This window comes from Cydia splendana, chromosome 26 (genome assembly GCF_910591565.1).
Source record: "Cydia splendana chromosome 26, ilCydSple1.2, whole genome shotgun sequence".
Lineage (NCBI taxonomy): Eukaryota > Metazoa > Arthropoda > Insecta > Lepidoptera > Tortricidae > Cydia > Cydia splendana.
The window spans coordinates 7,278,802-7,290,812 of NC_085985.1; the positions used below are offsets into that span (position 1 = coordinate 7,278,802).

Genomic DNA, 12,011 nt, shown 5'->3' on the forward strand with positions numbered 1-12,011 from the left:
AACTTTAACTCTTCAGTTAACTAATATAATTTGACAAGATGAACCATGCGTCTTCGTCAATGAATCAATCTAAAGATTCCCGTATCGTTAATGCCAAGTGTACTATTTATGTAGGTAGGTAGGTAGGCTTAAGAATTGACCCTCTTGTATGTAGTTACGTAACGAATTAATAATCAAGTTATTCAAATCCAATATAACACAAGCACATATAGCAACTACATGCAAGAGTTATTTTCCTTAACCTTTTAAGCTGTAAGTACCTGCTAAGTTATTTATTTAAGTAGGTACCTACATTTTAACCTACCTACATTTTAACAATTTTTTCAAAATTAAATATCTAGTTGGAGAGATATAAGTTGGTAGATCAAGAGTGAAATACTTCACGATTTCGCATGCCATTCTTGCGCAGAGCCATGCTAATCTCTCTCTATGTCTAGTCAGATTTAAGTTTATGTACTGCCGAAGTACTCACTTTCCACAAAAATAAATGCAATGTTTGCGATGTAGGTTTGTTCGTTACCTTGTGTCCCTCAGAGCGGAAATAGAAGCCCCGCGAAGGCGGGGCTTCGTCGACTCCTAAGCGGGTACACTTATTTATCAGCAATTTAATTCACAAAAAAATAATTTTACAATATTATATTAACCCGGAACGGGATAAAAAGACAAATTGCTGATAGATACTTGGGCAGATAAAACCTACACGTCTATAAACTTCTACCTCAATACATAGGTTCTACTTATCACGTATTAACTATCCGATCCTTTCGTATTCGAAAACACAAATCACTTGAAAACTGAAGGGTATGCCTCCACACATCACCATTTAAGTATTATAATTTCAACCGTTATTATACACACACAAAGATTTAAACTAACAAGACTCGGAAGAGACTTAATGTAGGTATAAAATTAAATTCTAATGGTGACACGTGCACGCTTTACCAGCTCGATGTGTTTTCTAACATATGTGTTTTAGTATTTTCATTGGCATAGCCACGGTGCGCGCAGGCAGCCTTTGAAAACACTTGCACATCACTATTCCGGATCGTTTTTATTTGCTAGATAGTTTATCGGACAACTAAATTTAAATATTTATTTCGAACGGCAAAAACCGTTAGAAACTGTTTTTCAATATAGTCAGCTAAACTGGGGTACAAATTCAAAAACTCACCAGCAGTTTAGCTTCACGACCTTCCAGATGGAAAAACAGCAAGCCAATGACTTGAAAATTTCCCTTGTTTAACTGTCAAAGCAACCTGCCTGAGTGGTGGGAGTGTGGGAGAGAGAAGGACGTATATGCTAGAAAAGGACAATACGACCGACTACGCAGTGTTGCCATTCTCAATATTATTATTAGGTTCCGAATATCGGTACAGTTGTTTAATTATTAATTATCTTTCAATATTTTGCTTGTGATTGAAAATAATTGAAGCCAAATGTGAATAATTACGTCGCGAATATGCCAATGTGTAGTGTATTAGGGTGCGGCATAAGGCTAAGCGCGCACCACGACTTTTTGTCGCGCGATAATTTAGTCGCAGAAATGTAACGTATGAGTTTATATGGCAGTGCGCGCATATGCGACAAAAAAATCGCAGCGATTTTAAAATTGTGATTTGTCACATTTTTCCGCGACTGCTCGCGACGCGATTGTCGCAAAGTGAATTGCAGCATACGGAGTTGTATGGCCCCGCGCGCACTGCGATAATAAAATCGCACCAGGACCTCAGTCGGCATTTCGCTCTCCAAGCGTCAACATGTCGGAACCTGCTGCTGAAGACGCTAGATGTTGACCATTTAATTATGGAAATAGAAGATCACCTTTGTGGTATAAATACTCAAAGTCATACAGCGTTCGCATATTATTTAGACAACGTTTCATGACAAACGACTGGTACGAAATCCATGTTGAGAATGAACAAATCGTCGACTTTTTCATCGCAGTGCGCGCAGTGAATTTTCTGCGATATATTACAGCGCGATTCTAAAATCGTGTCGCAAAAACTAAAATCGTGGTGCGCGCTCGGCGTAAGAAAACCACCAAATCAGCCATCTTTATCCTTGCACAGGTACGGTATAATTTACATGAAAAATATTGGTTATTGTTAATGTTCCTGGGAAATTTAAGGATGTTTCACATTATAAATAGCAAGGTTCTTCTGTGCAGTTATAGATCATGAAGTGATTGGATTTATTTAACTATATTTTTACGCTTAAATAATGAAAACATTTCAGCTAGGGTTGTACTTTATTTATCGACTTTGATATCGATATATTATGATTGCCTATTTATATTTTCTTATTTTATTATGCTACCCCGCTTCAAACCAACTAAATTATCTTAATTTAATAATTAAATCATTTTTTATAGGTTACCAAGAAATGAACATAAAAAGAAAGACTGGCTGGAGATGGAGACCCTGACCGACTCTCGGGAGCACTCGGGTAACTCGGGTCCGTGGGGTCGTTACTCCACAAGCTGCCCTGCGGGCTTTTTTATATCATTATTATAGTTTTTAGGGTTCCGTACCCAAAGGGTAAAACGGGACCCTATTACTAAGACTTCGCTGTCCGTCCGTCCGTCCGTCTGTCACCAGGCTGTATCTCACGAACCGTGATAGCTAGACAGTTGAAATTTTCACAGATGATGTATTTCTGTTGCCGCTATAACAACAAATACTAAAAACAGAATAAAATAAAGATTTAAATGGGGCTCCCATATAGACGTGCGCGCCGGTCGAAAAAAATCGGGCGGCGGCGCGCCAGGAAATAATTCACGGCGGCGGCGTAACGCCGGCGTAGACATGTGCGCCGCGCCGCCGCGCCGCCGCCGCCGATGATTTTTCCACGCCGCCGCCGCCGATAAATTTGACCGGCGTATAATCGGCGTGAGAAATTTTGATACCTATCGTGTCTTATTCCATGTTGCGTAGTGAATAGATAGTATCAGAGGTATAATTTAAAGATCCTTATGCTTTTTCGCTTATTATTTGCCGGTGAACCAAATTAGCATCATTTATGTCGTTGCGGTGTTAGCTGTGATAACGATTTAGTGTTAATTTAAACAAGATCTAGTTTCTGGATCTCAGGTTATTATTTGATATTTTTGCGCACAGCTTTTTTGTAGAACGTAAATGAAATTGTATATTATGTGATAAATAAATATGATTTATTTATTTATCACATAATATTTTTTTTTTATAATATGTATTAGCCTATTGTGTGTCCCACTGCTGGGCAAAGGCGTCCCCTCTTCCTTTCCAATCCTTCCTGAGCTGAGCAAGATCCCGCCAATCCCGCTGGAATGCATCTAGGTCGTCCCGCCATCTCTTTCTCGGTCTGCCTCTGTCTCGACTACCCTGGGGATGCCAGCTAGTGGCTATTTTGGCCCATCTGTCATCATGCATCCGGCAGACATGTCCATCCCAGTCCCACTTTAGCCTGGCGGTCTTCACCCCAACATCGACGATTCGGGTTTTGGAGCGAAGCTCTGTGTTCCTCACCCTGTCGGATCTTCGGACACCCAGGATACTTCGCTCCATTGCCCTTTGGCAAACCTTGAGCCGGGATTTCTGCGCCTCAGTTAGTGACCAGGTTTGGGCACCATAGGTGAGGATGGGCAAGATGGACATGTCGACGAGCTTGCGCTTCAGTGCAATTGGGAGTTTACCCTTCATGAGTTCCTTCATGGACCAGAAGCTCCTCCAGGCGTTTTCGATCCTTCTATCGATTTCCTTGTCCTGGTGATCTGTGAAGGAGACTATCTGGCTCAGATAGGTATACTCGTCGACATATTGCAAAATGTTACCATCCACCGTCACCCTGTGCTTCTTGCTGTTGGTCATTAACTGGGTTTTGGATCTATTTATCGTCAGACCAACCTCAAGGCTTACGTCGTCATCACATAATATACAATTTCATTTAAAATTACACACGATCAATTCTTAGTCATTTTATGGTGATTATCAGCTTCTTGTACTTAACAATATATGTAATATTTCGATCAAAATTATGAAAATCAGTCTAAAGCTTCGCAATAAGCTATACTTAAACAATTATAACTAGGTACTTATAGGAACTTAAATCACCAACTATCATCACTAAGCTAGCAGTAAATAAAACAAAGTAGACCTTAGTATTCCATAAAACGGGACACTTCAAAGACATTCTGTTGAGCGAATCTACCTGCCAGAGACGTTTTCTTTCGAAAACGATGACATCTTTAATCTAACATTACATTTCTGTTAAACTTCAGTTCAGACATTTATGTAAAGTATGTAGTTCATCATTACTTCGTAACAATAATGCACCTAGCACCTAGGTGAGGCGACAGCGCCTGGGAAAAGTCAATATACATAGATTTAAGACTTAACTTACAAATGTATTCCACTTGCAAAGTAAGTAAAAATACTGCCTAAAACGTAGGGTTTTAAAGTATCCTTTTTATTCTAATATTTAAACATACCGTTGGTAACCGTTAGGTTGGTATTGGTAATAAATGGTTGCCAAGTGTCATGATGGGATATAATTTTCGGCAATAATTTAGAAAACACACATAATATGTTTTGGATAGCCTAGTAAATACTCAGAAGGCTTTAATATAGAGTTTCTACAGCAACGTTCTCATGCAGTATCAAAAATTATGCCACGCCGATTTCACGCCGATCACGCCGCCGCCGCCGGTCAAAAAATCATCGGACGCCGCCGCCGATGATTTTGCCATCGGCGCACATCTCTACGCCGGCGGCGTGGGATTTTTCAACTTTTCAATATAAAAACGTATATAGGGAAAAAAATCTCAAAAAACTGTGTTAGTATCATTTGTTTGGTGTTATTATCTTATTATGTGGTTGTTTATTGTTGAAAAATCATGAAAAAAATCGTTTTATAATAGTTTGAAAAAAAAATAGGTATGTCAAATATGTTGGATGTTGCCAGGTTCAGTGTAAATAAGAAGATACGCCGCATAATGAAAAGACGTCCAGTATTTTGGACGTTGCCGAGTATACATACCGTAGGTACTTTATGTGCATAAGGTTTTTTTTTGTCAATTTCATGTTTTTTTTAATAAATATAGAATAATTGCATTTTTTAATTACAAATACACTTACGGATAATGTCTAGTCAACTTATGTTAATATGAATTTAAGTAAAACCCATTTTTTTTTTATATTTTTCCAAAAACTATATAGCTCGTATAGGTGCCTAGGTGGTAAAATTTTACCAGTCATTGACGTAATTTATTAAACTTAGCGGGGTATCGTAGGTTGCATCATCTGAGCAATGGTTTTTACAATAATGTATGCAATTTTATAAATATTTTCGTAAGAAAATTCTCAAATGAAATCGGGTCTGCCTCTTGATGTCTTGATGAACGCACAGGAAAAAAAATATTTTTATCTATTTGGTTCATTACGTTGTAATACGACTTTTTAAAACATTTTGTAACACCTTACATGCCTCTGTTTAATTTATTTACCATAAAAATTACCAGAATATTTGATAATTTTACTTTTCGCATACTTGGCAATGTCCAACATACTGGACTTAGCAAAAGTGCCCGGTAATCGACAACGGTTAAAACACTGGACATTATACTTTGTAAATGTGTTTTACCCATACATACAACACATTTTTATGTAAATCATACTGCCACATAAGAAATAGTTAGTATGGTGTTGGTGCGACATAAAATAGTAGAATTTAAATTATATAACTAAAAAAAATCCGTACTAAATTATTGCCATGTTTAAGTAAGTACATATATTCTACCTCAAAAATGTGAGAGTTACGTAGGAAGTGGCGCCCGCAATAATTTTCAACTATTTTTCTTATCGGAGTGTAACCTATTACATATTTTAACGCTGCATAATACTGTCTTAGAAAAAAATATTCGGCGCGAATTTTAAACTACCGGCGGCGGCGGCGGCGCGCTGACTCCTTATGGCGGCGGCGGCGCGCACGTCTACTCCCATACAACAAACGTGATTTTTGACCAAAGTTAAGCAACGTCGGGAGTGGTCAGTACTTGGATGGGTGACCGTTTTTTTTTGCTTTTTTTCGTTTTTTTTTTTGCATTATGGTACGGAACCCTTCGTGCGCGAGTCCGACTCGCACTTGCCCGGTTTTTTTATAGTTTTATAGTTATTCGACATTAAGAGACCATATACATATAGTTGTAATTTATAAAATGGTTAATGTATTGTTATTATTTTTGCTTGTATGTAAATTCAATGTTGACGTATAAAAATGCCCTTGTGGCCTATTTGCTGAATAAATGTTGAAGTTGAAGAGCGGAAGTCATTCCTTATTTTTGTAATAAAAAAAATGTTCTGAAGGTGTTTTGTTTTTTTTCACCCGTCGCTTAATAAGCTTGAATTTTGTATCGCTCTCACTTATAGATATGGCGCACCAAGGTCGAGGTGCAGTGCGGTAGTGTGTTACAGACTTTAGGGTTAACAACACAACGAAATTGATTGTAATAGAGAGGTAAAGTCCAAGAAAAACACGTACACTTATTCTGACATCCAAAACAGATGGCGCTGTACTGCGCCATGTGTTTTGCGGTCACTAAGTTGTCAAACGTCAACTTTTGAAAATCAGAGTTACCGCAAAAATCGCAATATGTATTGAGTAGTACAGCGTCATCTGGTTTACCTGTCAAATTTGAAGCACGAAATTGTCCTAGACTCCACACATCTTACTCAATCAAAGTATCTTTTCACATAACAATATACTAATAAAGAATTTTTATTTATTTACTTACTTGCTATTAAAACATAAACTCCACAAATAATACATACATTTAGTATTTTAAATAAAATGAGCCGAACACGTTAAAAAGTTATCGATGTATCGATAAAACCTAGTAGCAGTAAAAATCTTCTGGGCAGCACTAAAACCGCCATGTTTAGTTCCCGGATGACGTCACACTGGCACGCATTTTTCGTTGACGTTTCACTTCCATAGGTTTCATATTTCAGTGTTTTGAACGAGAACCACAGACTAAAACTAATTTTTATCGACTTGGCGCGTAGAAAAAGCGTTAACTAAAAAGATAGATTGCCTCTTGGCTAGGTTATTGGGGTTATTGTAAACATTATCGACCAGTCGCTCGCGATCGTAGAGATCGAATCGATACGGAGCGAATGTAACAGAAGTGACATTCCATAATGAAGTTGACAGCTGTGCGCGGGAGCGTAGCCGCTGTGTTCAGAAATTTGATACAAACATTTTTAACTCTCTTTGAGAAATGTATTGCTTTACTTTAACTAGTATTTAAAGTAAAGCAATAATTGGCTATGTGAGCCAAAGAGAATATAATCACTACGTTTTATGTGAGCTGTGGACTTTGCGTTAGCTTAGAAAATGTAAAATAATTAGTTCGTTGAGTCGTTATCACAGCGAACTCAATGGTTTTAAGCGCCATAAGATAATGACTATTATTATGCCTTAAATTGCTGTATAACTTCGGTTTTGTATGTATATCCTTTCTGTGCGGTAATACTATAATTTATTCTGTGCTGCGGGTTAAGTGTATCTAGCAAGTATACTCAGTTCTTATGATATTCAAGTCAAGCCACGTTGATATATTGAAATTATGGTAATTCTGTACAATTTAACACTTCGGACATTATGATACACTAGACAAGTAGCCGTGTTAATACTCTAGACCAGGTGGACCGGAAGGCCCTCACCGCACTATCAGGCAAACCAACTTGTGGACGGCCTGTGGATCAGCACTGAATGGTTCAATTTTTTGCGTTTTGTCGACGTCAACCCCTGTCCCCTACCTATGGGCGTCTGGGTAAAAAATAAAACAAATAATTGATTGCAAACAAATTATTACTTCATCTTAATAGTGCATATAAAAATTAGGGTGGTGGTACTGGTGCTCGGCGCGGTCCCAGTACCTGTCATCTTGAAACTTAAGTTATTATCAATATAGGTGACAGCAGGGCGTCATCTATTGGGCATTAGCATGTCGAGCACTATAAGTGAACTATTATGAAACCAGTAGACGTATAATCGAACACATGTGGCGCATAATACGGCTTAGCGCTGAACATGTTTACCGCTAAGCAGCCTATTATACTACCATTGGGACTTTCTGCATAGCGGCTGTTAAAACGTTCACAAGATGCCTTATAACTGTTTAGAGGTTAACTAGTGTATCGAAATAACGACTTGGACTTTATAGTGTTTCACTTAAGTATCTTTATCAGATATACATATAACAGTCGTATGCTGCATATAAGAATTTTAACGGTTCACGTTGCTTTTTAACATTGACCGCCATTTTATTGTATATAACCTACAAAATTGAAATTGCTTTTCCAACTTTTAAGGGTTATTGTTACCCTTAAAAGTTGGAAAAGCAATTTCAATTTTGTTTTTTGCCCGAAGGTTTTGTGCCCGAGTTCTTAACCTAAATCATTAGTTTAGTACTTCCTATAACGTATTATTTACTTTTTATCTCATAATTCTGTCCAAACCACTGAAATAGTTTTTACACATAGCTTATTTATATCATTAATTTAAAGAAAATACTGGTTATTTTCGTGGCGCACTGAAATTTTCTTAGATAATGTATATATATAATGTCAATAAACTTGCATTCCCAAACATCTTTCTTGCATTAATATATAAAAGATCATGTACAAACATTTAACTAAACACTTTAACAAAATGACTTAAATTGTCGTTGCCCTTAACGTTTTTGTTTCAATATAAATATGTTCACCTCTGCGTTCGCCGTCACTATACTAAATATAATAGCTGATATTTATGTCAGAGGTGTAAAAGTATGTTATTACATTCCAGATTCCTGCGTCCTCGATGTCAATAGTTTGATACAAAGGTTCAATCAGCTGGCCCCCAATATTAAAATTCTCGATAAACGTACACTTTGCCTCCTAGGATCCCCAATATTCGAGGAAAGTTATCCTGATTACATTCAAAATTCTGTATCAAAATTCCAGGATAATTCTCATCGTTTACTCGAAATTAGTCCCCATTATGCACTCTCTATTATCAAATTTTGTCTCTTCATTCCAAAGTTAACATACGTGCTCCGATGCTGTCCTTTGTGGAAGAATCAAGATCTTTTATCGCGAGTAGATGATTTAATTAAAAATAATTTAGAGAGAGTCCTTAACATTAAGTTTAATGACCGGTCTTGCTGTCAAGGGTCCCTTCCCATCAGGCACGGTGGCTTAGGCATCCGTAGGATGTCTGGTGTAGCTTTGCCAGCTTTTTTGTCGTCTGTCCACAGTTCGTTGGGTCTCATAGGTAAAATCCTTCGCACAAACTATGAGGTCTCGGGCTTGGAAGTCGCAAAAAATGCGTGGCTGCGTGCGTGTCCCGGTCAAGACATCCCTGAACATCCAGAGTCACAAAAAAATTGGGACGATCCAGTGTGTAAATTGGCTGTAGCTACCCTTCTCGACCAGTGCGGCGGCGCTGCGGAAAGAGCTAGACTTTTGGCAGTAGGCACTAGAGAGGCTGGGCACTGGCTCCGCGCGCATCCTTCTCCTAAAATCGGAACTTTTTTAGAGCCCAACACGCTCCGGCTCTCGATTTGCCTCCGTTTAGGTATCCCGGTGTGTGCCCCTCATCGTTGCCCCTGCGGTGCGGACGTAGACCAGTTAGGTCACCACGGTCTCTCCTGCCAGAGGAGCGCGGGCCGCTTCTCCAGGCATGCCGCCCTTAACGACATCATCCGTCGGTCTCTTGCATCGGTCAATGTGCCTGCTCTATTGGAGCCGACCGGCATATTGAGAAGTGACGGCAAGAGACCCGACGGGATGTCTTTGATTCCGTGGAGTATGGGGCGGGTGCTAGTGTGGGATGCAATGCAACCTGCGTAGACACGCTGGCCCCGTCACATCTCCACGGAACCTCTGCGAGGGCGGCAGCTGCGGCCGAAAACGCAAAGGTTGGGAAGTATCGCGGTCTCGGCGCCGAATATTGTTTTGTTCCTTTCGGCGTCGAGACCCTGGGTCCGTGGGGTCCTGGCGCCCTGAGTCTCTTTGGAGACCTTTCAAAGAGACTCAGGGACGCAACTGGGGACCCAAGAGCTGGCAGTTACCTCGCTCAACGCTTCAGTCTGGCAGTTCAGCGGGGTAACGCAGCCAGCATCTTGGGGACCTTGCCACAGGGGCCTTTTTTAGATTTAGTTTAGTTTAGTTTAATTTTATTTTAGAATAGTTTGTATTTAGTTTAATTGTAATTTTAAGTTATTTTATTTATTGTTTTTTGACTTGTTTTTGTACCATATATATGAATAAATTTCTATTGATTATGTTATTAATTATCTTTTATTGAGCCCAACGTCAATCTTTCCCGGTATTAGGGCGCACATGTGACATATTAGCTGAATAAAGGGTAACTGGTGGTCTCTTACCCAGTCAATATACACCTCTTATAACTCCTGTTACCCCTTATAGTTCCGTTAAATTGCTGCTACAACGCTCTTAAGTAGCTATGTGAACTTAAGGCTGCCTAATTTGTGCCCATTTAAGAGTTATAAAAGCTGAAAAGACGCTTATACAGCTCTTATGCAGCTTTTATATTCCAGCTTCAAGCGTATTCGTACTTCATTATGCGGCTGCTATACAGCTAATCTGTGCTACTTGGGTAGTACCACCACCTTATTGACATTTGTATATATACAATTTTTTTATTGCAATACAGTTAGTGTTTGATCCTTACGCATTTTCTCAAAGGTTAGCTGGAAGAGTTCCCTTCTGCCTTCTAGGGATAAGTTCGCCTTTGTACATAACATTTTTATTTTTGGTTTGTCTTGTTTTGTCAGTTTTATGTAAACCTGTTTATGTGCAATAGCAAAGTGACATACTTACAAACTTACATACACACAGTCAGTATCTCTATTACAAAGTAGATCGAATCAAAAATAATTACAGGCCTATCGCTATTACCTCCCTTCTCTCTAAGGTCATGGAGCGTATAATTAACGCAAAGCTCCTGAGATACCTAGAAGAACTGATCAGCGACCGCCAGTATGGTTTTCGCCACGGTCGCTCGACTGGTGATCTTCTAGTGTATCTCACACACCGCTGGGCTTCGGCCATTGAGAGTCAAGGTGAGGCATTGGCAGTCAGCCTAGATATAGCGAAAGCGTTCGATCGGGTCTGGCATCGGGGTCTTCTGTCGAAGTTACCATCTTATGGATTGCCGGAGGGACTATGCAAATGGATCGCTAGCTTTTTGTCCGGCAGACGCATACGAGCCGTAGTATACGGAAGCTGCTCCGATAGCATGGACATTAACGCTGGCGTTCCGCAAGGTTCTGTGCTATCCCCAACGCTGTTTTTGCTGCACATCAATGACATGTTGTCTATCGATGACAATCATTGCTGTGCAGACGTCAGTACTGGGGATGCCTATTACACAGGCCGTGCCAATATCCCTCGTTCTGTGGTGCTGGAGAGTCGTGAAAAGCTTGTGTCGGACATTGAGAGCATTCTATCCAGAGTTTCGGTGTGGGGTCGGGACAATTTAGTGCGATTCAACCCCACCAAGACACAAGTTTGCGCGTTCACCGCTAAGAAAACCCCATTTACTGTGGTCCCACAGTTCCAGGGCACAGCCCTTACCATGTCAGGGCGTATTGGGATCCTAGGTGTCGACATCTCCAGTGACGTCCAATTCCGTAGCCACCTGGAAGGTAAGGCTGCGCTGGCATCCAAAAAACTCGGTGTGCTCAATAAAGCGAGGCGATACTTTACTCCGGGGCAAAGACTGCTGCTTTATAAATCGCAAGATTTTTATAAAAGAGGAACAAGTTAACTAACAATATGGACAAACCTAAAACTGCTATTAGTTTAGTATGTTTACTGCTGGTTTAGGAGTACTGCTGTCACCTTTGGGCAGGAGCACCTGGATGCCAGCTTGGACCCTTCGACTCAGTCCAAAGGCGCGCTGTACGAATCGTCGATGATCCCAAACTCACAAGCGGTATTGAACCTTTAAGTCTAAGGAGAGACTTT

At 39.8% G+C, this 12,011-nt stretch overlaps 1 non-coding gene across 1 annotated transcript; it reads right to left on the reverse strand.

Annotated features, from left to right (window-relative positions):
• Nucleotides 1-364: 364 nt before the first annotated feature.
• On the reverse strand, nucleotides 365-468 carry LOC134803606 (U6 spliceosomal RNA). The gene has a single exon (XR_010146003.1). It is a non-coding gene; the product is annotated as a U6 spliceosomal RNA (small nuclear RNA).
• Between the last annotated feature and the right edge of the window lie 11,543 nt (nucleotides 469-12,011).